Genomic DNA, 27,803 nt, shown 5'->3' with positions numbered 1-27,803 from the left:
CTTTTGGTCTTTATTTGCATGAAATATCTTTTTTCCAGCCCTTCACTTTCAGTCTATATGTGTCTCTGGGTTTGAGGTGGGTCTCCTGTAGACAGCATATATAGGTATCTTGTTTTTATATCCATTCAGCCAGTCTTTGTCTTTTGGTTGGTGCATTTAAACCATTTACATTTAATGCAAGTATTGATAAGTATTATCCCATTACCATTTACTTTGTTGTTTGGGGTTTGTTTTTATAAACCTTTTCTGGTTTCCTGTCAAGAGAAGATCCTTTAGCATTTGTTGAAGAGCTGGTTTGGTGGTGCTGAATTCTCCCAGCTTTTGGTTGTCTGTAAAGATTTTGATTTCTCTTTCATATTTGAATGAGATTCTTGCTGGGTACAGTAATCTGGGTTGTAGGTTTTTCTTTCATCACTTTAAGTATATCCTGCCATTCCCTTCTGGCCTGAAGAATTTCTATTGAAAGATCAGCTGTTATCTTTAAGGTAATCTCCTTGTGTGTTATTTGTTATTTTTCCCTTGCTGCTTTTAATATTTGTTCTTTGTGTTTGATCTTTGTTAATTTTATTAATATGTGTCTTGAGGTGTTTTGCCTTAGGTTTATCCTGTTTGGGACTCTCTGAGTTTCTTGGACTTGGGTGGCTATTTCTTTCCCCATTTTAGGGAAGTTTTCCACTATTATCTCCTAAAGTATTTTCTCAAGGCCTTTCTTTTTGTCTCCTTCTTCTGGGACTTCTCCTATGATTTGAAAATTGGGTCATTTGAAATTGTCCCAGAGGTCTCTGAGGTTGTTCTCATTTCTTTTAATTCTTTTTTCTTTTTCCTCTCTTCTTTTATTTTCACCATTCTATCATCCTCCTCACTTATGCTATCTTCTGCCTCAGTTATTCTACTGTTGGTTCTGTCCAGAGTATTTTTGATCTCAGTTACTGCATTATTCATTATTGATTGACTCTTTTTTATTTCTTCTAAGTCCTTGTTAAACATTTCTTGCATCTTCTTAATCCTTGTCTCCAGACTATTTATCTGTAACTCCATTTTGTTTTCAAGATTTTGGATCACATTTACTATCATTATTTTGAATTCTTTTCAGATAGACTCCCTATCTCCTCCTCTTTTGTTTGGTTTGGTGGGCATTTATCATGTTCCTTTACCTGCTAAATATTTCTCTGCCTTTTAATCTGGTCTAGATTGCTGTGTTTGGGGTGGCCTTTCTGTATGCTGAAAGTTTGTGGTTCTTCTTTATTGTGGAGGTTCCTCCCTGTGTGTGGGGTTGGACGAGTGGCTTGTCAAGGTTTCCTAGTTAGGGAGGCTTCTGTCAGTGTTCTGGTGGGTGGAGCTGGATCTCTTCTCTCTGGAGTAAAATGAAGTATCCAGTAGTGAGTTTTGAGATGTCTATGGGTTTGGTGTAACTTTGAACAGCCTGTATGTTAATGCTCAGGGCTATGTTCCTGCATTGGTGGAGAATTAGTGTGGTATGTCTTGCCCTGGAATTTGTTGGCTCTTCAGTGGAGCTTGGTTTCAGTGTAGGTATGGACGCTTTTGGATGAGCTCTTGTTGATTAATGTTCCTTGGAGTCAGGAGTTTTCTAGTGTTATTGAGTTTTGGATTTAAGCCTCCTGCCTCTGGTTTTCAATCTTATTTTTACAGTATCCTCAAGACTTCTCCATCCATACTGCACTGATGATAAAACATCTAGGTTAATGGAGGAAAGATTTTCCACAGTGAGGGACATCCAGAGAGGTTCACAGAGTTACATGGAGAAGAGAAGAGGGAGGAGGGAGTAGAGGTTACCAGGAGGAGACGAGGGGAAATCAAAAGTGGAGAGAGCAATCTAGCCAGTAATCAGTTCCAGAAGTGTTTTCCACAGCCCAGAATACCTAAAGAGATTTACAGAGTTGGGTAGAGAAGAGAAGAAGGAGGGAGGAGATAGAGGTGACCTGAGGAAGAAAGAGGAAAGTCAAAAGGGGGAGAGGACAATCAAACCAGTTACCACACTCTTAATTAAAAATGGGTTCTGGAAATTAGAAGATGGTGGAGGAATAGGACGGGGAGACCACTTTCTCCCTCAGAAATTCATCAAAAGAACATTTCAATGCTGAGTAAATTCCACAAAACAACTTCTGAATGCTGGCAGAGGTCATCAGGCACCCAGAAAAGCAGATCATTGGCTTCAAAAACAGGTAGGAAAAAAATATAATAAGATGAAAAAAGAGACAAAGGAGGTAGGGAGGGAGCTCCGTCCCAGGAAGGGAATCCCATTCCAGGAAGAGACTCTTAAAAAGATAAGTTTCCAAACATCAGGAAACATTCTCACAGCCGAATCTGTGGCGAGCTTTGGAAGCACAGAGGGCAACATAACAGGAAGGAAAAATAAATAAATAATTAAAACCAACAGATTACGAGCCCAACAGTAACTCCCCCAGCAGAAAAGCAGCACAGACGCCTGCATCCGCCACTAGCAAGTGGGCGCTGGGCAGGGAGGAGCGGGAGGCACAGCCGGCAGTGCTTTTTAAGAATCGGGCTGCAGGAGTCATGGGCTGCAGTGCCTTTTTGAGAATCGGGCGGGAACGCCCTGCGCGTGGACAGAGCGAACTAACTTGGGCTAGCAAACCAGAATGCAGGATAGCTACCACAAGAAATGCTCAAACATAAGACACCGCCAGGACCATGCACAGAACAAAGGACGGATCGGAAATAGCCAGCTGCAGACCATCCCCCTCCGGTGACAGGCAGCCAGAGCCTTAAGGGCTGGAAGGGGGCAATCGCAGCCCAAGAGAGACATTACCTACCAAAATGCAAGCAGGCTTCTTTGTTAACTAAGACTTCTGGGGGTTCTGGACAGTCATCATCCACCTGAGAAGGAATGCCAGTGGTACACCCAGAAAACTGACCAACAGGGAAAGGCCATAGTCGCAACGATTGCTCTCGCCAAACTCCTGAGCTACTCGGACCTGGGAAGGGCACAAAACGCAGGCCCAACCAAATCTGCACCTCTGAGGGCTTCCTGAGCACCGAACCTGAGTGGCTTAGACCGGGGAGGTGCATGAACTCTAGGGCTGGATTCAGGCGGTTCCCTGGCAGAGCTACATAGAGCCTGAGCGGTGTGCACCGCGAGCAGGGGCAAGGGCGAGATATACCTTTACTACTTTTACAATCTATTTTTTTTTTTTGAGTTGATGGCGTTGCATGATTGTTTTTTCTTCTTTTTTTCGGTTTTTCCTTTTTTTAAACTTTCTTAAATTCTTAAGTACTCTATTTCTCTAATTATTATTTTTAACAATTCGTGTGGCTTTTTGTTTGTTTGTTTGTTTTTTTGTTTGTTTTGTTTGTTTCTTTGTTTTTTTCTTTCTTTTTTTCCTCTTCTTCTTTTCTTTAATATTGCATTTTTGAAAATCCAATCTCTTCTCCAGACTTTTAATCTTTGCTTTTTGGTATTTGTTGTCAATATTGTACATGTAAAAACCCAATCTTCAGTACCCAATTTTACCTGAGAGCGAGATTACTGGCTTGACCACTCTCCCCTCCTTTGGACTCTCCTTTTTCTCCACCAGGTGTCCTCCATCTCCTCCCTCCCCCTTCTATTCTCTACCCAACCCTGTGAATCTCTGTGTGTTCCAGACGGTGGAGAACACTCAGGGAACTGGTTACTGGCCGGATCTCTGTCTCTGCCTTTCATTTCCCTTTTATTCTTCTGGCCACCTCTGTCTACTTCCTCCCTCTCCTCTTCCCTGTATAACTCTGTGAACACCTCTGAGTTGTCCAGACTGTGGAGCGTACATAAGGATGTGATTACTGGCTAGCTTGCTCTTTCCTCTTTTGATCCCACCTCATCTCCTTCCAGTCACCTCTAACAACCCCCTCCCTCTTCTCTTCTCCGTGTAACTCAGTGAACCTCTATGGGTGATCCTCAATGTGGAGAAACCTTTCATCTTTAACCTAGATGCTTTATCATCAGTGCTGTATAAATGGAGAAGTCCTGAGGCTAGGGTAAAAATAAAACTGAAAGCCAGAAACAGGAGGCTTAAGTCCAAATCCTCAAAACATCAGAGAAATCCTGAATTCAGGGAACATTAATCAATAGGAGCTCATCAAATGCCTCCATACCTACACTGAAACCAAGCACCACCCAAGGGCCAACAAGTTCCAGAGCAAGACATACCAGGCAAATTCTCCAGCAACACAGGAACACACCCCTGAGCCTCAATATACAGGCAGCTCAAAACTACTCCAAAACCATTGACATCTCACAACCCATTACTGGGCAATTCATAACACTCCAGAGAGAAGAAATCCAGCTCCACCCACCAGAGCTCCAACACAAGCCTCCCTAACCAAGAAACCTTGATAAGCCACTGATACAACCCCACCCGCAGTGAGGAAACTCCATAATAAAGAGAACTCCACAAACTGCCAGAATACAGCAAGGCCACCCCAAACAGAGTAATATAAACAAGATGAAGAGACAGAGGAATACTCACCAGGTAAAGGAACAGGAGAAATGCCTACCAAACCAAACCAAAGAGGAGGAGATAGTGAATCTACCTGAGAAAGTATTCCAAATATTGATAGTGAAAATGATCCAAAATCTTGAAATCAAAATGGAATCACAGATAAATAGCCTGAAGACAAGGATTGAGAAGATGCAAGAAAGGTTTAACAAGGACCTAGAAGAAATAAAAAAGAGTCAATATATAATGAATAATACAATAAATGAGATCAGAAACACTCTGGAGGCAACAAATAGTAGAATAATGGAGGCAGAAGATAGGATTAGTGAAATAGAAGATAGAATGGTAGAAATAAATGAATCAGAGAGGAAACAAGAAAAATGAATTAAAAGAAATGAGGATAACCTCAGAGACCTCCAGGACAATATGAAACGCTCCAACATTCGAATCATAGGAGTCCCAGAAGAAGACAAAAAGAAAGACCATGAGAAAATTCTTGAGGAGATAATAGTTGAAAACTTCCCTAAAATGGGGAAGGAAATAATCACCCAAGTCCATGAAACCCAGAGAGATACAAACAGGATAAACCCAAGGCGAAACACCCCAAGACATATATTAATCAAATTAACAAAACCAAACACAAAAAACAAATATTAAAAGCAGCAAGGAAAAAACAACAACTAACACACAAGGGGATTCCCATAAGGATAACAGCTGATCTTTCAATAGAAACTCTTCAGGCCAGGAGTGAATGGCAAGACATACTTAAAGTCATGAAAGAAAATAACCAACAGCCCAGATAACTGTACCAGCAAGGATATCATTCAAATATGAAGGAGAAATCAAAAGTTTTACAGACAAGCAAAAGCTGAGAGAATTCAGCACCACCAAACCAGCTCTCCAACAAATACTAAAGGATATTCCCTAGACAGGAAACACAAAAAGGGCATATAAACCCGAACCCAAAACAATAAAGTAATTGGCAATGGCATCACACTTATCAATAATTACCTTAAACATAAATGGAGTGAATGCCCAACCAAAAGGCAAAGACTGGCTGAATGGATAAAAAAACAAGATCCCTATATATGCTGCCTACAAGAGACCCACCAGAAAACAACGGACACATACAGACTGAAAGTGAAGGGCTGGAAAAAAGATATTCCAAGCAAAAGAAAGCAGGAGTAGCAATACTCATCTCCGATAAAGTAGACTTTAAAACAAAGGCTGTGAAAAGAGACAAGGAAGGCCACTACATAATGATCAAAGGATCAATCCAAGAAGAAGATGTAACAATTATAAATATATATGCACCCAACATAGGAGCACCATAATATGGACGACAAATGTTAACAAGTATGAAAGGGGAAATTAACAATAACACAATAATAGTGGGAGACTTTAGTACCCCACTCACACCTATGGACAGATCAACTAAGCAGAAAATTAACAAAGAAATGCAAACTTTAAATGATGAAATAGACCAGTTAGACCTAATTGATATCTATAGGACATTTCACCCAAAACAATGAATTTCACCTTTTTCTCATGTGCTCACGGAACCTTTTCCAGGATAGATCACATCCTGGGCCATAAATCTAAACTTGATAAATTCAAAAAAATCGAAATCTTTCCAAGCCTCTTTTCCGACCATAATGCACTAAGATTAGATCTCAATTACAGGAGAAAAACTATTAAAAATCTCAACATATGGAGGCTGAACAACACGCTTATGAATAACCAAAAAATCAAAAAAGAAATCAAATTATACAAAAACGAATGAAAATGAAAACACAACAACCCCAAACCTGTGGGATACTATAAAAGCAGTGCTCAGAGGAACGTTCATAGCAATACAGGCATACCTCAAGAAACAAAAAAAAAAGTCAAATAAACAACCTAATTCTACACCTAGAGCAACTAGAAAAGGAAGAAATGGAGAACCCCAGAGTTAGTAGAAGGAAATAAATCTTAAAAATTAGGGCAGAAATAAATGCAAAAGAAACAAAAGAGACCATAGCAAAAATCAACAAAGCAAAAAGCTGGTTCTTTGAATGGATAAATAAAATTGACAAACCATTAGCCAGACTCATCAAGAAACAAAGAGAGAAAAAACAAATCAATAAAATTAGGAATGAAAATGGAGAGATCACAGCAGACAACATAGAAATACCAAGGATCATAAGAGACTACTATCAGCAATTATATGCCAATAAAAGGACAACGTGGAAGAAATGGACAAATTCTTAGAAAAGTATAACTTTCCAAAACTGAACCAGGAAGAAATAGAAAATCTTAACAGACCCATCACAAGCATGGAGATTGAAACTGTAATCAGAAATCTTCCAGCAAACAAAAGCCCAGGTCCAGACGGCTTCACAGCTGAATTCTATTGAAAATTTAAAGAAGAGCTAACACCTATCGTACTCAAACTCTTCCAGAGAATTGCAGAGGAGGTAAACTTCCAAACTCATTCTATCAGGCCACCATCACCCTAATACCAAAACCTGACAAAGACCCCACAAAAAAAGAAAACTATAAACCAGTATCACTGATGAACGTAGATGCAAAAATCCTCAACAAAATTCTAGCAATCAGAATCCAACAACACATTAAAAAGATCATACACCATGACCAAGTGGGCTAATTCCAAGGGATGCAAGGATTCTTCAATATCCGCAAATCAATCAATGTTTTCACCACATTAACAAATTGAAAAATAAAAGCCATATGATTATCTCAATAGATGCATAGAAGGCCTTTGACAAAATTCAACATCCATTTATGATAAAAACTCTTCAGAAAGCAGGAAAAGAAGGAACATACCTCAACATAATAAAAGCTATATATGACAAACCCACAGCAAACATTATCCTCAATGGTGAAAAATTGAAAGCATTTGCCCTAAAGTCAGGAACAAGACAAGGGTGCCCACTTTCACCGCTATTATTCAACATAGTTCTGGAAGTTTTGGCCACAGCAATCAGAGCAGAAAAAGAAATAAATGGAACCCAAATTGGAAAAGAAGTAAAACTCTCACTGTTTGCAGATGACATGATCCTCTACATAGAAAATCCTAAAGACTCCACCAGAAAATTACTAGAGCTAATCAATGAATATAGTAAAGTTGCAGTATATAATATCAACACTCAGAAATCCCTTGCATTCCTATGCACTAATAATGAGAAAGTAGAAAAAGAAATTAAGGAAACAATTCCATTCACCATTACAACGAAAAGAATAAAATACTTAGGAATATATCTACCTAAAGAAACTAAAGACTTATATATCAAAAACTATAAAACACTGATGAATGAAATCAAAGAGGACACTAATAGATGGAGAAATATACCATGTTCATGGATCAGAAGAATCCATATAATGAAAATGAGTATACTCCCCAAAGCAATCTACAGATTCAATGCAATTCCTATCAAGCTACCAGTGGTATTTTTCACAGAACTGGAACAAATAATTTCAAGATTTGTATGGAAATACAAAAAACCTCGAATAGCCAAAGTAATCTTGATAAAGAAGAATGGAACTGGAGGAATCAGCCTGCCTGACTTCAGGCTCTACTACAAAGCCACAGTCATCAAGACAGTATGGTACTGGCACAAAGACAGAAATATAGATCAATGGAACAAAATAGAAAGCCCAGAGATAAACCCACACACCTATGGACACCTTATCTTCAACAAAGGAGGCAAGAATATACAATGGAGTAAAGACAATGTCTTTAACAAGTGGTGCTGGGAAAACTGGTCAACCACCTGTAAAAGAATGAAACCAGATCACTTTCTAACACCACACACAAAAATAAACTCAAAATGGATTAAAGATCTAAATGTAAGACCAGAAACTATAAAACTCCTAGAGGAGAACATAGGCAAAACACTCTCCGACGTAAATCACAGCAGGATCCTCTATGATCCACCTCCCAGAATACTGGAAATAAAAGGAAAAATAAACAAATGGGATCTAATTAAACTTAAAAGCTTCTGCACAACAAAGGAAACTATAAGTAAGGTGAAAAGACAGCCTTCTGAATGGGAGAAAACAATAGCAAATGAAGCAGCTGACAAACAACTAATCTCAAAAATATACAAGCAACTTCTGCAGCTCAATTCCAGAAAAATAAACGACCCAATCAAAAAATGGGCCAAAGTACTAAATAGGCATTTCTCCAAAGACATACGGATGGCTAACAAACACATGAAAAGATGCTCAACATCATTCATTATCAGAGAAATGCAAACCAAAACCACAATGAGGTACCATTTCACACACACCAATCAGAATGGCTGTGATCCAAACGTCTACAAGCAATAAATGCTTGTAGAGGATGTGGAGAAAAGGGAATCTTCTTACACTGTTGGTGTGAATGCAAACTAGTACAGCCACTATGGAGAACAGTGTGGAGATTCCTTAAAAAATTGCAAATAGAGCTGCGTTATGACCCAGCAATCCCACTGCTGGACATACACACTGAGGAAACCAGAAATGAAAGAGACACATGTACCCCAATGTTCATTGAAGCACTGTTTATAATAGCCAGGACATGGAAACAACCTAGATGTCCATCAGCAGATGAATGGATAAGAAAGCTGTGGTACATATATACAATGGAGTATTACTCAGCCATTAAAAAGAATACATTTGAATCAGTTCTAATGAGTTGGATGAAACTGGAGCCGATTATACAGAGTGGAGTAAGCCAGAGAGGAAAACACCAGTACAGTATACTGACACATATGTACGGAATTTAGAAAGATGGTAATGATGACCCTGTATGCGAGACAGCAAAAGAGACACAGATGTATAGAACGGACTTTTGGACTCTGCAGGAGAGGGAGAGGGTGTGATGATTTGGGAGAATGGCATTGAAACATGTATACTATCATGTAAGAAACGAAGTGGCAGTCTATGTTCGATACAGGATACAGGATAGGATGCTTGGGGCTGGTGCACGGGGATAATCCAGAGAGATGATATGGGGTGGGGGGTGGGAGGTGGATTCAGGATTGGGAGCTTGTATACACCCGTGGTGGATTCATGTCAACGTATAGCAAAACCAATACAGTATTGTAAAGTAAAATAAAGTAAAAAAAGAAAAATAATAATCAGCAAAAAAAACCCCACCCTAAATTAAATGAAGTAAGGCTAAAATAAAATAAAATAAAATAAGATAAAATAAAAATAAAATTGGGTAGTGAAGTTTGGATTCTTAAAGGTACAAAACTGACAACAAATGTGAAAAAGCAAAGATTAAAAATCTAAAGTAGAGGTTAGACTCTCAAAAATGCAATATTAAAAAACATAATCACAAAAATTATAACAAATATATATGAAATTTGCTTTAAAATTAGGATCTTTTTTTGCAAGATTATAGTATGTTATAAAATGAAAATTAAAGGAATAATAAAGAAGTTCAAAATAGTAAAAAAAAAAAGTGATAATAGTAAAATATATCTAAGAATATCTCTGGAGCTTTTGCGGGCAATGTGGGGTCAGTTCAGTTTCAGATAGTTCCTTATTCCACCTTATACTTCTTCTCGAGGTCTATAGGCCCTGCTAACTAAAGGGTTTTTATCTGTTGCACCTGTCACTTCCAAAGCAGTTTCCTCTGTTTATTTTGGGTTTTTCTGTCTGCATGTCTCCTCAGTGTCTAATTTCCACCCTGACACAAGTGGGCGAAGGTGGTAACTTATTTAGGCTCTCTTGTTTAGTTGTGCTGTGGGGAGGAAAGAACACTGCAAACAAATATCATTGGAGTGTGTGGGGAGTGCTTGCAGTGTCTGGGCCACACTGGATTTGCCCCCACTCACAGTGTGTATGCTTTCCCGGTCTATACAGCTCAGGCTCCAGGTTGCTCTGCAGGGGAACTGTCTAAAGCAGGCCTTGGGTTGTGTGCACTTCCCAGGTCTAAGTCTCTAAGTTTCAGGTTCTTGGGTACTCCAGAAAGGCACAGACTCTGTTGGGTCAGTGTTTTGTGCCCCTCTCAGGTCCGAGCCACTCAGGCAACCAGGTGATTACCAGGCACGTTCTCCCCAGAGAATGGGCGGTGCATCTTATCACCTCCTCGGTCCCAGGCGCTCAGTTTCCTGGGTGGGCAGCAAGAGTGCCATCTCAGGTGTGCTGTGTATCTCCTCTGGGGAGCTGATCTCTGGCTGTGACCCTCCTGGCAGATGTCAACGATCCAGGATCTCAGGAATACTTGGTTAGTAACTGGGAGCCTGCTCACTGTTTGGTAGTGGAGCCTGCTCGCAGTTTGGCCATCTCTGGGGCCGAGATTGCCACTTTTCAGCTCTGGCTGTTGCCTGCCTGCCTCTCTGCCTCCAGCATGGGATGGGCAGTTCTGCATCCAACTAGCTCTCCTCTGGTATTCACTCAGTCCTTTGTTCTGTGAGCGGGCCCAGAAGAGCCTTAGATTAGAGCTTTTTGTGGGAAAGTTCTTTCTCTTTCTTTTCTTTATTTTTTTCTCTTTCTCTCTGGCTATCCCACAGTTTGGGTTGCTATCTCATATTAGCTCACTCAAATTGTCCTCAGGGCATTCAGGCCTCATCCCTACCCTTAGCAATGTAGCCCATGCCTGCCTGTTCAGCTCCTGCTTGGAGGTGACCAACGCGAGCTTCTGGGCTATATCTCCATTGGGAGTTCTGGTTAGGCACATAATCTGTGGGTTTTATTTATTTATTTTTTCTCCTGGTTATGTTGCCCTCTGAGATTCCAAAACTCCCTAGAGACCTGCTGGAGAGAGGGTTTCCTGGTATTTAGAAACTTCTCCTCTTTCGTGACTCCCTCCCCAGGACAGGTCTCCATCCCTAACTCTTTTGTCTCTCTTTTTATCTTTTATTTTTTGTCTTGCCTCCTTTTGAAGGCAATGGACTGCCTTTCTGGGTGCCTGGTCTCCTCTGCCAGTGTTCAGAAGTTGTTTTGTGGAATTTGCTCAGCGTTCAAAATTTCAATTAATTTTTGTGGGAGAAAGTGGTCTCCCAGTTCTATTCCTCCACCATCTTAGTACTGCCCCCTGGTATTTGTTTTAAAAACATATATTTTTGAAAAGTAACAGTAAGGTATAAAAATGAAAGCTAAAGGAGTAATAAGGAACTAATTTTTTAAAAATATTATAAAGTGATAATAGTAAAAATACATCTAGGAACTTCCCGAGAACTGTCGTGGGCAGTATGGGGTGAATTCAGTGTCACATAGTCCCTTGTTCAAGCTTGTACTTTTCTCAAACTCTGTCGGTGCCCCTCAAATGCACAGTCTCAGGATTCATTGCAAGGTTTTAATCTTTTGCATCTTTCACTTCCAGAGCAGTTCCCCCTTTGTTTATTTTGGCTTCTTCTGTTTGCAAGTCTCTTTAGTGTCTAATTTCCACCCTGACACAAGGGGATGAAGGTAGCCACTTATTTAGGCTAATTTGTTCAGTTGTGTTGTGGGAAGGGTGGGACACTGCAAACAAATACCACTGGCCTGTGTGGAGAGTGCTCACAGTGGATGAATCACACTTGGTTTGCCACCACCCAAGGCTGTGTGTACTTCCCAGGTCCACACTATTCAGGCTCCAGGGTGCTCTGCAATGGCACTGTCCCCAGTGAATCCTGCATTTCATGCACATTTCAGGTCTAAGTCTTTCAGGTTCTCGGATGCTCTGCAGGGGCACAGACCCAAATGGGCTGTGCATTTTGTCCTTAAGATTTTCTATTTCTTTGTGATTCAGTTTTGGAAGGTTATACTTTTCTAAGAATTGGTTCATTTCTTCCAAGTTTTCCATTTTATTGTCATATAGTTTCTTATGGTAGTCTTTTATGATCATTTGTATTTCTGTGTTGTTTGCTGTAATTTCTCCCTTTTTATTTTTAATCTTTTTGATTTGAGACTTCTCCCTATTTTTCTTGATGATTCTGGTTAATGGATTGTTAGATTTCAAAATAAAACTATTGAAAGAGATGAAGAGGGACACTGCATAATGATCAAGAGAACAATCACAAAAGAGGATATAACAACTGTAAATATATGTGCACCCAACCTAGTAGCACCTGAATACATAAAGGAAATATTAAAAACTATCAAAGGGGAAATTGACAGTAACACAATATTAGTGGGGGACTTTAATACCGCATTCACACAGTGGAGAAATCATCAAGACAGAAAATTAACAAAGAAATACAAGCTTTAAACAATGCATTGAACCAGTTAGATCAAATTGATATCTAAAGGCATGTCACCCCAAAACAATGATTTCATCTTTTTTCTCAAATGCACATGGAACATTCTCCAGGGTAGACCACATCCTGGGCCACAAATCTAACCTTGGTAAATTAAAAAAAAAAATGAAATCATTTCAAGCATCTTTTCTGATCACAATGTTATAATCACAGAGGGGGAAACTATAAAGGATACAAACATATGGAGGATTTGGAATAACAATCAGATGACTGAAGAAATAAAAAAAATGAAAGGAAATCAAAATATGAAAATAAACAAATGATAATGAAAACACGTCAATACAAAACCTTTGGGACTCTGTAAAAGTAGATCTAAGAGGGAAGTTCATAGTAATACAAACCTACCTCAAGAAACAAGAGAAATATAAAATAAACAACTTAACTTTACACCTAATGCAACTGGAAAAAGACGATTAAAAAAAAACAAAGTTAGTAGAAGGAAACAAATCATTTAAAAAGGAGCAGAGATAAATGAAAATTAAATGAAGGAGACTATGGCAAAGGTCAGTAAAACTAAAACTTGGTTCCCTGTAGATTATTTAGAAGATGGCCATTCTGAATGGTGTGAGGTGATACCTTATTGTAGTTTTGATTTGCATCTCTCTGATAATTACTGATATTGAGCATCTTTTCATGTGTTTATTGGCCACTTGTGTGTCTTTTCTAGAGAAAGTCTGTTTAGGTCTTCTCCTCATTTTTTAATTGGGATCTTTGTTTTTCTGGTATTGAGCTCTGATAAGGTGATATATATATCTTTTAATGTCTTTTAATGTTGTTTCATTTGCAATTATCTTCTCCCATTCTGAGGGTTGTCTTTTAAACTTTTTTTATTCTTTGTTATGTAAAAGCTTTTAAATTTAAATAGGTCCCATTTTAATTTTTTTTTTTTTAATTACTCGAGGAGGTTCGTCAAGGGTATTTTGATGTGATTTCCATCTAAGAGTGTTCTACCTATGTTTTCCTCTAAGAGCTTTATAGTTTCTGGTTTTGAATTTAACTCTTTAATCCATTTTGAGTTTGTGTGTGTGTGTGTGTGTGTGTGTGTGTGATGTTTAGAATTGTTCTAGTTTCATTTTTTTACATGTAGTTGCCCAATTTTCCAAGCATTACTTATTGAAGAGACTTTCATTACTCTATTCTATATTCTTGACTCCTTTGTCAGTGATCAATTGCCCATAAGTGCACGGATTTTTACTTGTGATTTCTACATTTTCCTTTGGTCTACACTTCTGTTTTTATGCCATTACCATACAGTTTTGATTACTGTAGCTTTTTAGTACAGTCTGAAGTTAAGAAGACTGATTCCTCCAGTTCCGTTTTTCTTTCTTAACATTGTTTTGGCTTTTCTGGGTCTTTTGTGTTTCTACACAAATTGTGAAGTTTTTTGTTTTAATTCTGTGAAAAATACCATTGGTAGTTTGATAGAGATTGAACCAAATCAGTAGATTGCTTTGGGTAGTATAGTCATTTTCACTATATTGATTCTTCCAATCCAAGAACATAGTATATCTCTCAATCTTTTCATATTATCTTTGATTTCTTTCATCAGTGTCTTATAGTTTTCTACATACAAGTCTTTTACATGTTTAGGTAGGTTTATTCCTAGGTATTTTATTCTTTTTGTTGCAGTCGTGAATGGGATTGTTTCTTTTATTTCTCTTTCTGATTTTTCATTGTTATTGTACAGGAATGCATGAGATTTCTGTGTATTACATTTATATACTGCAAATTATTTATATTCATTGATTATCTTTAGTAATTTTCTGGTGGCAACTTTAGGATTTTGCATGTATACTTTACTTCTTCTTTTCCACTCTTGATGAAATCAGAAAGGGGAAGTTGCAATAGACAGTGTAGAAATACAAAGGATCATATGCGACTCCTATGGGCAACTCTTTGCCAATCAAATGGACAATCTGGAAAAAATGTGCAAGTTTTTAGGAAAACACAACCTTCCAATACTGAGCAAGGAAGAAATAGAAAATATAAACTAACCACAATGATTGAAATAAAAAATGTGATCAAATAATCTTCCAACAAAGAAAAACCCAGGGCCAGATGGCTTCACAAGTGACTTTTACCAAAAGTTTACAGAAGAGTTAACACCTATCCTGCTCAAGCTCTTTCAAAAAATTGCAGAGGAAAGAAAACTCCCAAACTCATTCTTTAGGCCACCATAACACTGATACCAAACCCAGACAAAGATATCACCAAAAATAAATTATAGGCCAATATCACAGATGAAAATAGATGCAAAAATCCTCAATGAAATTCTAGCAAACAGAATCCAACAACTCTTTAAAAGGATTATACACCATGATCAAGAGAAGTTTATCCCATTAATGCAAGAATTATTCAATATATGCAAATAAATCAATATGATACTCCATATTAACTAACTGAAAGATAAAAACCATAAAATCATCTCCATAGCTGCAGAAAAAGTTTTGAATAAAATTCAACACCCATTTATAATGAAAACTCCCCAGAAACTAGGCATAGAAGGAACATGCCTCAACATACTAAAATCATATATGATATACCCACATCAAACATTATTGTCAACTGTGAAAAACTAAGAGTTTTTCCTCTAAGATCAGGAGTGAAACAAGGGTGCCTACTATCACCACTATTATCTAATATAGTTTTGGAAGTCTTCACCATGAAAAGGACAGGAGAAAGAAAAACAAAGTGACCTTTAAATACACCATCAGTAAGAAATCCAATTTGGCAACACAACGGGTAATTGAAATCGCAAAATAAAAGAAAAAAAAACGTGAAGAATGAGTTAGTACATTTGTTTTCACTTGTAGATATGCAAGCTTATAACTTTTCAGAAGTGATGGTTTCTAAGAAAAGAGAATGAAATAATTTTTTAAACAAAAATAGTAGTTAACTGTAGTATCTATTGCTTTTCCTAGTTGTAAAATCAGTATTGACAAACTAAAATTAAAAATGTGCAAAGTACAAAGTGGAAGCTCCCTCATGTCTAGTTCCTTCACCACCATTTCTAAACAGATGTTTTGCTCTGTATTTCAAATTAGAGGGGAAGAGGCAATTCCTATTCCCTTCACAAACTCTTCTTTTTTCCTCCCCAATAAGTGGAAATACACATCTAGTCAGATGCTAGACACTTTATATTACAAGGACACACACCTTGGTGAAGCTACTCTCTTATGATTTCTCTTTCTGTGATTGGTCCTTAACAAAAGGTCAGGAGGATATTTGATTTTCTCTTATTTCAAAACTGTGCTTAAATTTTCTTCTCTTTGATCTCCTATTCTTCCATGTGATCTACTGGATTATCAATAAGATCCCAAGAGTCTTTTGTGGATTCAGTCAAATAAAGAGACTAGAGTACATGTTCAATGTGAGCTCACTATATTCCTTATAATAAAATTTTTTTTAATGTTACATAGCTAATGGTCTGGAGAATTTGAACTGTATCCAAGTTTAAAATATGATATATTCTTTTATATTGCTTAGATGAACTCTTTACATATTGCATCTATTAAACCTTTATCAAACATGAGAATTCTAACATTATTTTTTCTGAATTGCTCATGTTTCATTCACTTTTTATTCTAACAACTTGAAGTTATTCTGGCTTTTTCTTATAGGGAATATTCTTAAATACAAAGATAACCTACGATTCCCTATGAAGATCCAGGATAAAATAGTATCAATTGATAAATTCTTAATAAGATAATCAACCTGCTTTCTCTGGTGGCTCAGACAGTAAAGAATCTGCCTGCAATGCAGGAGACCCAAGTTTGATCCCAATATTCTTGCTTGCAGAACGCCATGGACAGAGGAACCTGGCATGCTACAGTCATGGGGTCACAAGGAATTGGAAACGACTGAATGATGAACACTTTTACTTTCATTTTTCTTCCAAGCTTTTACCCAATATATTTTTCTCATCCTTTGCTCCACTGTCTTTATGTTTTTAAATTGAAGTATAGATGATTTACAATTCTGTGTTAGTGTCTGATGTACAGCAAGGTGATTCAGTTATATACAAATATATACACATGATCTTTTTCATATTATTTTCCATTATTGATTATTACAAGATATTGAGGAAAGCTATCATGAATCTCGATAGTGTGTTTAAATGCAGAGACACCATTTTGCAGACAAAAGTTCATATAATTGAGTTCAGATGCTCAGTCATGTCTGATTCTTTGCAATCCCATGGCTTCCCTGCCCATCACCAACTCCCAGAGCTTGCTCAAACTCATGTCCAGCGGGTCAGTGATGCCATCCAACCATCTCATCACCTGTTGTCTTCTTCTCCTCCTGCCTTCTACTTTTTCCAGCATCAGGATATTTTCCAGTGAGTTAGTTCTTTGCATCAGGTGGCCAAAGCATTGGAGCTTCAGCTTCAGCATCAGTCTTTCCAATGAATATTCAAGATTGATTTCCTTTAGGATGGACTGGTTTGATCTCCTTGCAGTCCAAGAGACTCTCAAGAGTCTTCTCCAACACCACAGTTCAAAAATATAAATTCTTTGGTACTCAGCTTTCTTTCTGGTCCAACTCTCACATCCATATATGACTCCAGGAAAAACCGTAGCTTTGACTAGATAGACCTTTGTTGGCAAAGTAATGTCTCTGTTTTTTAATATGCTGTCTAGGTTGGTCAAAACCTTTTGTGCACTAGGAACCAGAGACCCCACAAAGACAGAGCCAGACTTGCTTTTAAGTGTTTGAGTGTCTCCTGTGGAGACACTGACACATAGGTCAGCAGTGGCCTGCCATGGGGGCAGGGGCTCTGATTGCATCAAACATGGCTCATGTATTATGTGGCATAAGCCCTCGTGGAGGACATCACCATTAGCTCCACCATAGAGCCACCAAGCAGATGACCCACAAACTGGAGAACAATTATACCAAAGAAATTCTCACACTGTTAAGAAATTTCTAGGACCCACAACGGATTTCCCAACCTGGGAATCTGGCAAAGGAACTGAGAATACCCAGGAAATTTGACTTTGCAGGCCAGTGGGATTTGGTTATAGAACCTACACAGTACTGGGTAAAGAGACTCTTTGATGGCAGAAAAAACCCTTCATGCACCAAGAGCCAGGAGAGAAAAACAGTGTTCCTACAAGAGACTGAGCCAGACTTACCTGTGAGTGTCCAGGAGTCTTCAGCAGAGGTGTAGGTTGACAGTGGCTTGTTGCATGAGCAGGGGCACTGAATACACAAATCATTTTGAAGGAGGTCACCATTATCTTCATTACCCTTGCCATAGTTTGGCCTCAGGATAAACAACATGGAAGGAACCCAGCAAGAGAAAATTGGATTAAAGATTTATGAAGCATGGCCCCACCCATCAGAACAACACTCAGTTTCCCCCAAAGGTTCATATAGTCAAATATAATAGCTTGCATTTTTCTAGTCCCAAACTCTCAATCCAACTCTCCTACTTTCCCCCCTTGGCAACCACAAATATGTTCTCTATGCTTGTGAGGCTATTTCTATTTTGTAGATGAGTTCATTTGAGTCATATGTTGATCCCACATATAAGTGATATCATATGGTGTTTGTCTTTCTTTTCTGGATTTATTTTGCTTATAATGATAATCTCTACTTCTATCTTTGTAGCTGCAACTGGTGTTATTTTATCCTTGTTAAGACTGAGTAATATTCTATTGTGTGTATGTGTGTATATATATATATATATATATGCCACTTTTTTTCTGAGACAAATAAGAATATTTATTATAGATATATCTGACAAAGGCCTCAAAACCAGAATGTATAAAGAACTCCTACAAACTAACAATTAAAATGCTGATTGCCCAATTGGCAAGTGGGCAAAAACTTTGGACACACACTTCCCAAAAGGTCCAGTCAAAAAGCATATAGAAGATCCTTAATATCCTTCAGTTCAGTTCAGTCACTCAGTTATGTCCGACTGTTTGCGAGCCCAAGAATCGCAGCACGCCAGGCCTCCCTGTCCATCACCAACTCTAGGAGTTCACTCAGACTCATGTCCATCGACTCAGTGATACCATCCAGCCATCTCGTCCTCTGTCGTCCCCTTCTCCTCCTGCCTCCAATCCCTCCCAGCATCAGAGTCTTTTCCAATGAGTCAACTCTTTGCATGTGGTGCCCAAAGTACTGGAGTTTCAGCTTTAGAATCCTAGGGCTGATCTCCTTCAGAATGCACTGGTTGGATCTCCTTGCAATCCAAGGGACTCTCAAGAGTCTTCTCCAACACCACAGTTCAAAAGCATCAATTCTTTGGCGCTCTGCCTTCTTCACGATTCAATTCTCACACCCATACATGACCACAGGAAAAACCATAGCCTTGACTAGATGGACCTTAGTCTGCAAAGTAATGTCTCTGCTTTTGACTATACTATCTAAGTTGCTCATAACCCATGAAATGATGGGACCGGATACCATGATCTTCGTTTTCTGAATGTTGAGCTTTAAGCCTACTTTTTCACTCTCCTCTTTTACTTTCAACAAGAGGCTTTTTAGTTCCTCCTCACTTTCTGCCATAAGGGTGGTATCATCTGCATATCTGAGGTTACTGATATTTCTCCCAGCAATCTTGATTCCAGCTTGTGTTTCTTCCAGTCCAGCATTTCCATGATGTACTCTGCATATAAGTTAAATAAGCAGGGTGACAATACACAGCCTTGATGTACTCCTTTTCCTATTTGGAACCAGTCTGTTGTGCCATGTCCAGTTCTAACTGTTGCTTCCTGACCTGCATACAGATTTCTCAAGAGGCAGGTCATGTGGTCTGGTTTTGCCATCTTTTGAAGAATTTTCCACAGTTTATTGTGATCCACACAGTCAAAGGCTTTGGCATAGTCAAGAAAGCAGAAATAGATATTTTCCTGGAACTCTCTTGCTTTTTCCATGATCCAGCGGATGTTGGCAATTTGATCTCTGGTTCCTCTGCCTTTTCTAAAACCAGCTTGAAAATCAGGAAGTTCACGGTTCACATATTGCTGAAGCCTGGCTTGGAGAATTTTGAGCACTACTTTACTAGCATGTAAGATGAATGCAATTGTGCGGTAGTTTGAGCATTCTTTGGCATTGCCTTTCTTAGCCATTAGGAAATGCAAATTAAAATCACAGTGGGGATTTCCCTGATAGTGCAGTGGGTAAGAATTCACTTGCCAATGCCTGGGACATGGGTTCAATCCCTGATCTGGGAAGATTCCTCATGCTGCAGAGCAACTAAGCCTATGCACTACAACTACTAAATCTATGCTCTGGATCTGGTGAGCTGCAGCAACCAAGCCAAGAGTTGCAACTACTGAAGCCTGTACACCTTCAAGCTGTGCTCTGCAACAAGAAAAGCCACCATAATGCGAAGCTTGCATACCACAACAAATAGTAATCACCACTCTCCACAACTAGAGAAAGCCCATACAAAGAATGAAGACCTAGCTCATCCAAAAATAAATAAATGAAATTATTTTTAAAAACACACACACCCACGCAGTGAGATATTGCTTCACCCCCAAAGAATGAATAATACATAGGAGATTGACAATATCAAATTTTGGTGAAGATATACAGTGAAGGGAGCTTTCATATATGGCTGGTAGCAGTACAGAATGGCAGTTTCTTATAAACATATATGCATAAAATGCCCCAGCAGTTGTACTCTAGGTATTTATCTAATATAAATGAAAACATAGATCCACAAAAAGTGTTATGGTGTTGAAGAAGACTCTTATAAGTCCCTTGGACAGCAAGGATATAAAGCCAGTCAGTCCTAAAGGAGATCAGTCCTGAATATTCATTGGAAGGACTGATGGTGAGGCTGATGGTCCAATACTTGGCCACATGATGTGGAGAAGTGACTCACTGGAAAGGACCCTGATGCTGGGAAAGATTGAAGGCAGGAGGAGAAGGGGCAACAGAAGTTGCAATGGTTGGATGGCATCATTGACTCGATGGACATGAGTTTGAGCAAGCTCTGGGAGTTGGTGATGGACAGGGAAGAGTGGTATGCTGCAGTCCATGAGGTCGCAAAGAATCAAACATGAATGAGCTGAACTGAACTGAACTGAATTGATCCACAAAATACTTCAATGAGAATGTTAACAATCTCTTTATAATAGCCTCCAAAGTGGAAATACATGTTTGTCAACAAGTGAATGGACCAAATAAATTTGATATATTCATACAATGTAATACAATTCTTTAGTTCCTCTTCACTTTCTGCTGTTAGAATGGTATCATCTACCTGAGGTTGTTGATATTTCTCCCATCAATCTCGATTTCAGTTTGTAATTCAACCAGCCTGACATTTTTGATGATGTGCTCTGCATATAAGTTAAATAAAAAGGGTGAAAACAAACAGCCTTATCAAACTCCTTTCTCAGTCCTGAACCAGTCAGTTGTTTCATACAAGGCTCTAACTATTGCTTCTTGAGCTTCAGGCAGGTTTCTCAGGAGATAGGTAAGATGGTCTTGCATTCCCATATCTTTAAGAGTTGGTTATGACACATAGAGTCAAAGGTTTTAGTGTACTCAATGAAACAGAGGTAGATGCTTCTCTGGAATTCCTATATTTTCTCTATGTTCCAGTGAATGTTGGCAATTTGATCTCTGGTTCTTCTGCCTTTTTCTAAACTGAGCTTTGACATCCAGAATTTTTCAGTTCACATAATGCTGAAGCCTAGCATGGAGGATTTTGAACATAACATTATTAGCATGGGAGATGAGTGCAATTGTCCTGTGGTTTGAAAATTCTTAGTACTGCCCTTCTTGGGAACTGGGATGAGGATTGGCCTTTTCCTGTCCTGTGACCACTGCTGGGTTTTCCAAATTTGCTGACATATTGAGTGCAGCACTTTGATAGCATCATCATTTAGGGTTTTAAATATTTCTGCTGGAATTTCATCGTCTTTACTGACAGTAGTACTTCCTAAGGCTCACTTGACTTCACACTCCTGAATGTCTGGCTCTGGGTGAGTGACAACAGCATTGTGGTTATATAGGTCATGAAGACGTTTTTTCATAGAGTTCTTCTGTGTATTCTTTCCATCTCTTCTATATCTCTTCTTATTCTATTATGTATTTACTCTTTACATCCTTTATTGTGCTCATCTTTGAAAGAAACATTCCTTTGCTATTTCCAGTTTTCTTAAAGAGATCTCTAGTCTTTCCCACCACTATTCTACATGATATAAATCAGAAAGTGTTTGTTTGCAGGTAGGTATTGAGTAAAGGACAGAGGGAATGGAAATACCTTTATCTTGTTTTAAGCAATGATTTCCTGAGTGTATATGCATTGTCAAAATTAATGAACTGAATCATTTTACTACATCAAAATTCTGATTAACCTTTTCTGACTGGGATTTTTGTGTCTTTCCAAACTTGTTTAGATGACTGTATGACTGTTTCAAATATATATACACAAAACATCCTTTTGCCATGTGTAACTATGGCAACGTGATGAGTCAAAAAATTAACTAAAATTTGTACTTTTATTTTGTACTGAGTATTTATGTTAATTATACTTTTTCAATTCAGTTCAGTTCAGTCGCTCAGTCGTGTCTGACTCTTTGCAACCCCATGAATTGCAGCGTGCCAGGGCTCCCTGTCCATCAGCAAATCCCAGAGTTCACTCAGACTCACGTCCATTTAGTCAGTGATGCCATCCAGCCATCTCATCCTCCGTCGTCCCCTTCTCCTCCTGCCCCCAATCCCTCCCAGCATCAGAGTATTTTCCAATGAGTCAACTCTTCCCATGCGGTGCCCAAAGTACTGGAGTTTCAGCTTTAGCATCATTCCTTCCAAAGAAATCCCAGGGATGATCTCCTTCAGAATGGACTGGTTGGATCCCCTTGCAGTCCAAGGGACCCACAAGAGTCTTCTCCAACAACACAGTTCAAATGCATCAATTCTTTGGTGCTCAGCCGTCTTCACAGTACAACTCTCACATCCATACATGACCACAGGAAAAACCATAACCTTGACTAGACGGATTTTAGTTGGCAAAGTAATGTCTCTGCTTTTGAATATACTATCTAAGTTGCTCATAACCTTTCTTCCAAGGAGTAAGCGTCTTTTAATTTCATGGCTGCAATCAACATCTGAAGTGATTTTGGAGCCCCCCAAAATAAAGTCTGACACTGTTTCCACTGTTTCCGCATCTATTTCCCATGAAGTGATGGGACCGGATGCCATGATCTTCGTTTTCTGAATGTTGAGCTTTAAGCCTAGTTTTTCACTCTCCTCTTTTACTTTCATCAAGAGGCTTTTTAGTTCCTCCTCATTATCTGCCATAAGGGTGGTATCATCTGCATATCTGAGGTTATTGATATTTCTCCCGGCAATCTTGATTCCAGCTTGTGTTTCTTCCAGTCCAGCATTTCCATGATGTACTCTGCATATAAGTTAAATAAGCAGGGTGACAATATACAGCCTTGACGTGCTCCTTTTCCTATTTGGAACCAGTCTGTTGTTCCATGTCCAGTTCTAACTGTTGCTTCCTGACCTGCGTACAGATTTCTCAAGAGGCAGGTCAGGTGGTCTGGTATTCCCATCTCTTGAAGGATCTTCCACAGTTTATTGTGATCCACACAGTCAAAGGCTTTGGCATAGTCAAGAAAGCAGAAATAGATGTTTTTTTCTGGAAATTTCTTGCTTTTTCCATGATCAGCGGATGTTGGCCATTTGATCTCTGGTTCCTCTGCCTTTTCTAAAACCAGCTTGAAAATCAGGAAGTTCACGGTTCACATATTGCTGAAGGCTGGCTTGGAGAATTTTGAGCATTACTTTACTAGCATGTGAGGTAAGTGCAATTGTGTGGTAGTTTGAGTGTTCTTTGACATTGCCTTTCTTTGGGATTGGAATGAAAACTGATCTTTTCCAGTCCTGTGGCCACTGCTGAGGTTTCCAAACTTTCTGACATATTGAGTGTAGCACTTTCACAGCATCATCTTTCAGGATTTGAAACAGCTCAACTGGAATTCCATCACCTCCACTAGTTTTGTTCCTAGTGATGCTTTCTAAGGCCCACTTGACTTCACATTCCAAGATGTCTGGCTCTAGATTAGTGATCACATCATAATGATTATCCGCGTCATGAAGATCTTTTTTGTACAGTTCTTCTGTGTATTCTTGCCATCTCTTCTTAATATCTTCTGCTTCTGTTAGGTCCATACCATTTCTGTCCTTTATTGAGCCCATCTTTGCATGAAATGTTTCCTTGGTATCTCTAATTTTCTTGAAGAGATCTCTAGTCTTTCCCATTCTCTTTTTTTCCTCCATTTCTTTGCATTGATCGCTGAAGAAGGCTTTCTTACCTCTTCTTGCTATTCTTTGGAATTCTGCATTCAGATGCTTATATCTTTCCTTTTCTCCTTTGCTTTTCACTTCTCTTCTTTTCACTTTTAATTATACTTTTAAGATTTGAATTTTTCCACCTACAACTCCTATTTTCTGTCTACAGATTGTTAATGCTGTTGCAAAAGATATAGAAAATTACAACAGGAAAAAAAAATATCCACCACACATTGAGCTGAACACTAAGGTATATACATGTCATTATATGCAAATTATTCCTTAATGAAGTGAAGGGATTTTTAAAAAGCAGTTCATAAAGTTCTTCAGTATCAGGGTCAGGTGGTGGCTTGGTATGCTTAATATCCTCTTATTTCCTCAATCTCCCCAAACAACCTCAAATAAACATTCAGTCTAAGGTAATGGCATGATATTGGTGTGTAAGTAAATAAGTGACAACTGTGTTTTCTATTCAAACACAATCTTTCTTAAAATTTCATAGCCCTATACTTCAGAAAGATTATCACCCTGATGCATTTCCTACATAAAATTCTAGAGCTATCATTATTCAGTTATTTGATTTATTCTGTAAACAATGTACCATGAGAAGCTATACATGTCTATGCATATATCTGTCTTTCATTCTTCTTAATCACTACATAGGATTCCATTGATAATCCCCTATTGATAGACATTTAGATTGTTTTTAACTTTTCAAAATTATAGTTGGAGCAAGTTTATTAGTAATAGAGGAATAAGCTCCTAAAAGTCGAAATGCTGTCTCAAAGGATATGGTATGATAGATTTTGGTAGATTTTGAAAACTACTCTCCAAAATCTTTGCCAACCAGATAGACAATGCAAACAAACAAAACTTTCATTGCCCATTTAAATGTATATTTCTCTAATTATAATCTAAACTAAGCATATTTGAAAATCTAATGTTTTAACTAGTGACTACAGAGAAGAGATGTGGGTAAGAAGAGAAATGGAGAGAGAAATACAGACCTCAGCATTTGAGCCATCAGTGAGTATTATTCACCTGATCAAGCACCAAACAAGAATCTTTCGAACTTGTCAAAACTAATTGTCAAAATCAGCCCAATTTTCACCAGGCTGTTGTATTTGAGTTTCTAATTCTTTGACAGCTTATTATGGCCTTGTCTGTCACTTTGATTGACAATATTTTCTTAATATGTATATTTTATTGAAGTATAATTGACTTACAGCGTTTTAGGTGCACAGAGAAGTGATTTAATTATCAATATACATATTTAATATTTTTCAGATTATTTTCTATTATAGATTATTAGAAAACATTGACTATAGTTCCCTGTGCTATACAGCAAACTTTTGTTGCTTGTTGTACATCTATTTTTTTTTAAATTAGAAATCTAACATTCTGTTCATACTAAGTCAAACAAGTGTAATCAAAATGTCATAAATTTTGTAATTAGACAAAACTGTTTTCTAAATATATATATAATTTCTAACATGTTAGAAATATTTTAGAAAATATATATACATATATTTTTATAAATATCTATTAATACATATCTATTTATATACATGCAAAAAGTATTTTAGAAAATATATATGTGTATATATATATATTAGAAATTTACATATATACACACAAAACTTTTCTATTGCATTTGATAAAGGCTTCAGAAAGAACATGAAAAAGAGAAGGAGAAATTGAAAAACATAAACTAAATGAAATTGAAGCACTGACTATGGAATAGAAAACGTGGAACAAACTATGATAAAAGTAAAAGACCAGTTGTTTTAAACATGGCTGTTCATTAGAAAAATATGTGGAGCTTTGGAGGGCAAAAGCATTCGTACTTTTTAAAAGAAATTCCAAGACTTGGTTGACTATTTTCTTTCCCATGTTAGGGAAGATTTCAGCTGTTATCTCTCCAAATATTTTCTCAGGTCCTTTCTCTCTTTCTTCTCCTTCTGGGGCCCCTATAATGCGAATGTTGGTGTATTTAATGTTGTCCCAGAGGTCTCTCAGAATGTTTTTTTTTTTTTTTTTTTTTTTTCACTCTTTTTCCTGCATTATGTTCCGGACTAGTGATGTCCACCATTTTGTCCTCCAGGTCATTTATCCATTCTTTTGAATCAGCTATTCTGCTATTGATTCCTCTTAAAGTATTATTCATCTATGTTTGTTCTTTAGTTCTTCTACGTTTTGATAAGCATTTCTTGCATCTTCTCCATTGTTTTCCTGAGATAACGGATCAACTTCACTTTCATTATTCTGAATTCTTTTTTCCAAAAGGTTGCCTATCTCCAAGTCATTTAGCTATTTTCTCTTGTGTTTTATCTTGTCCCTTCTTCTGGTATACAAATTTCTGCTTTTTAATCCTTATTAACTTTCTGTAATGAGGTTTTTGTTTTAGCTGATGTGGAATTGTTGTTCTTCTTTCTTCTTTAGTCTGCCCTATGATGGAGGATGCTAGAAGGCTTGTGCAAGTTTTCAGTGGGAGAGACTGGTGTTGGGAAAAACTGGGTCTGGTGGGCAGGGCCTTGTTCAGTAAAGCTTTAATCCAATTATCTGCTAATGGGTAGGATGTGCTCCCTCCCTGTTGTTAAGCCTGAGGTGACCCAGCTCTGGGGTCTGTGGGCTCTATGGGCTCTATGGTAGGGTTAATAGTGACATCCGTAAGGGCTTACACCAAAAGGGACCTTCCAGGAATGCTGCTGCCAGCATCCTCATCTCTATGGTGAGCATTTGCCAACCCACACCTCCACAGGAGAACCTCCAACACTAGCAGACAGTTTTCCTTCAGTCTTCTGTGGGGTCGCTCCTCCTTTTCTCTGAGTCTTTGTGAGTACAAAATTTTGTGTGTGTCCTCCAAGACTGGAGACTTTGTTTCCCCCCAATCCTGTGGAAGTCCTGTAATCAAATTCCATTAGATTTCAAGGTCAGAGTCCATGAGAATCCAAGATTCCTAGACCCTTTGTCAGATCCCCAGGCTGGAAAGCCTGACATGGGGTTCAGAACCTTCACAACAGTGGGAGAACTTCTTTCCTATTATTGTTCTCCAATATGTGAGTCACCTACCCTTTGGGTATGGGATTGATTTCACCATGATTGTTCCCCTCCTACCATCTCACTGTCACTTCTTCTTTGTCTTTGTATGTGGGATACCTTTTTATTTGGTGGGTTCCAGAGCACTCCTTTTAATGGTTGCTCAACAGCTAGTTGCGATTTTGGTGCTCTCACAGGAGGAGATCAGAGCAGATCTACTCTACCATCTTGAACCAGAACTCTGTATACCAATTTTTCTTTACCTATTCAACTGTTCATGGACATTTAGGATGTTTCCTGTCTTGTCTGTTGTAAACAGTGCCACTATAAACATAGAGGTGCATGTTTTTGTTTTTGTTTAATTATAGTTTTCTCTGAATATATGTCCAGGAGTGGGATTGTTGAATAATATGGTAACTCTATTTTTAGTTTTTTGAGAAACCACCATACTGTTTACCATAGTGGCTGCAATAATTTACATCGCCACTAACAGTGTTTTTCTCGCCTTCTCAAGCATTTTTAATTTGTATACTTTTTAATGAGAGCCATTCTAATGACTGTGATGCAGTACCTCATTGAAGCTTTGATTTGTATTTCTCTGATAATTACCTATCATGAGCTTCTTTTCATGCGCTGATAGGTGATCTATATGTCTTCTTTAGAGAAATGTCTATTTGTCTTCTGCCCATTTCTGGACTGGGTTGTTTAATTTTTGTTGTTATTGAGTTATCTGTGTTGTTTGTATATTTTGGAATTTAGGCATTTGTCAACTGAATTGCTTGCAAATATTTTCACCAATTCTGTA

This window comes from Capra hircus (genome assembly GCF_001704415.2).
Source record: "Capra hircus breed San Clemente chromosome X unlocalized genomic scaffold, ASM170441v1, whole genome shotgun sequence".
In the NCBI taxonomy this organism is placed as follows: Eukaryota; Metazoa; Chordata; class Mammalia; order Artiodactyla; family Bovidae; genus Capra; species Capra hircus.
The sequence above is the reverse complement of the archived record's forward strand: the minus strand, read 5'-3'. Positions refer to the sequence as shown.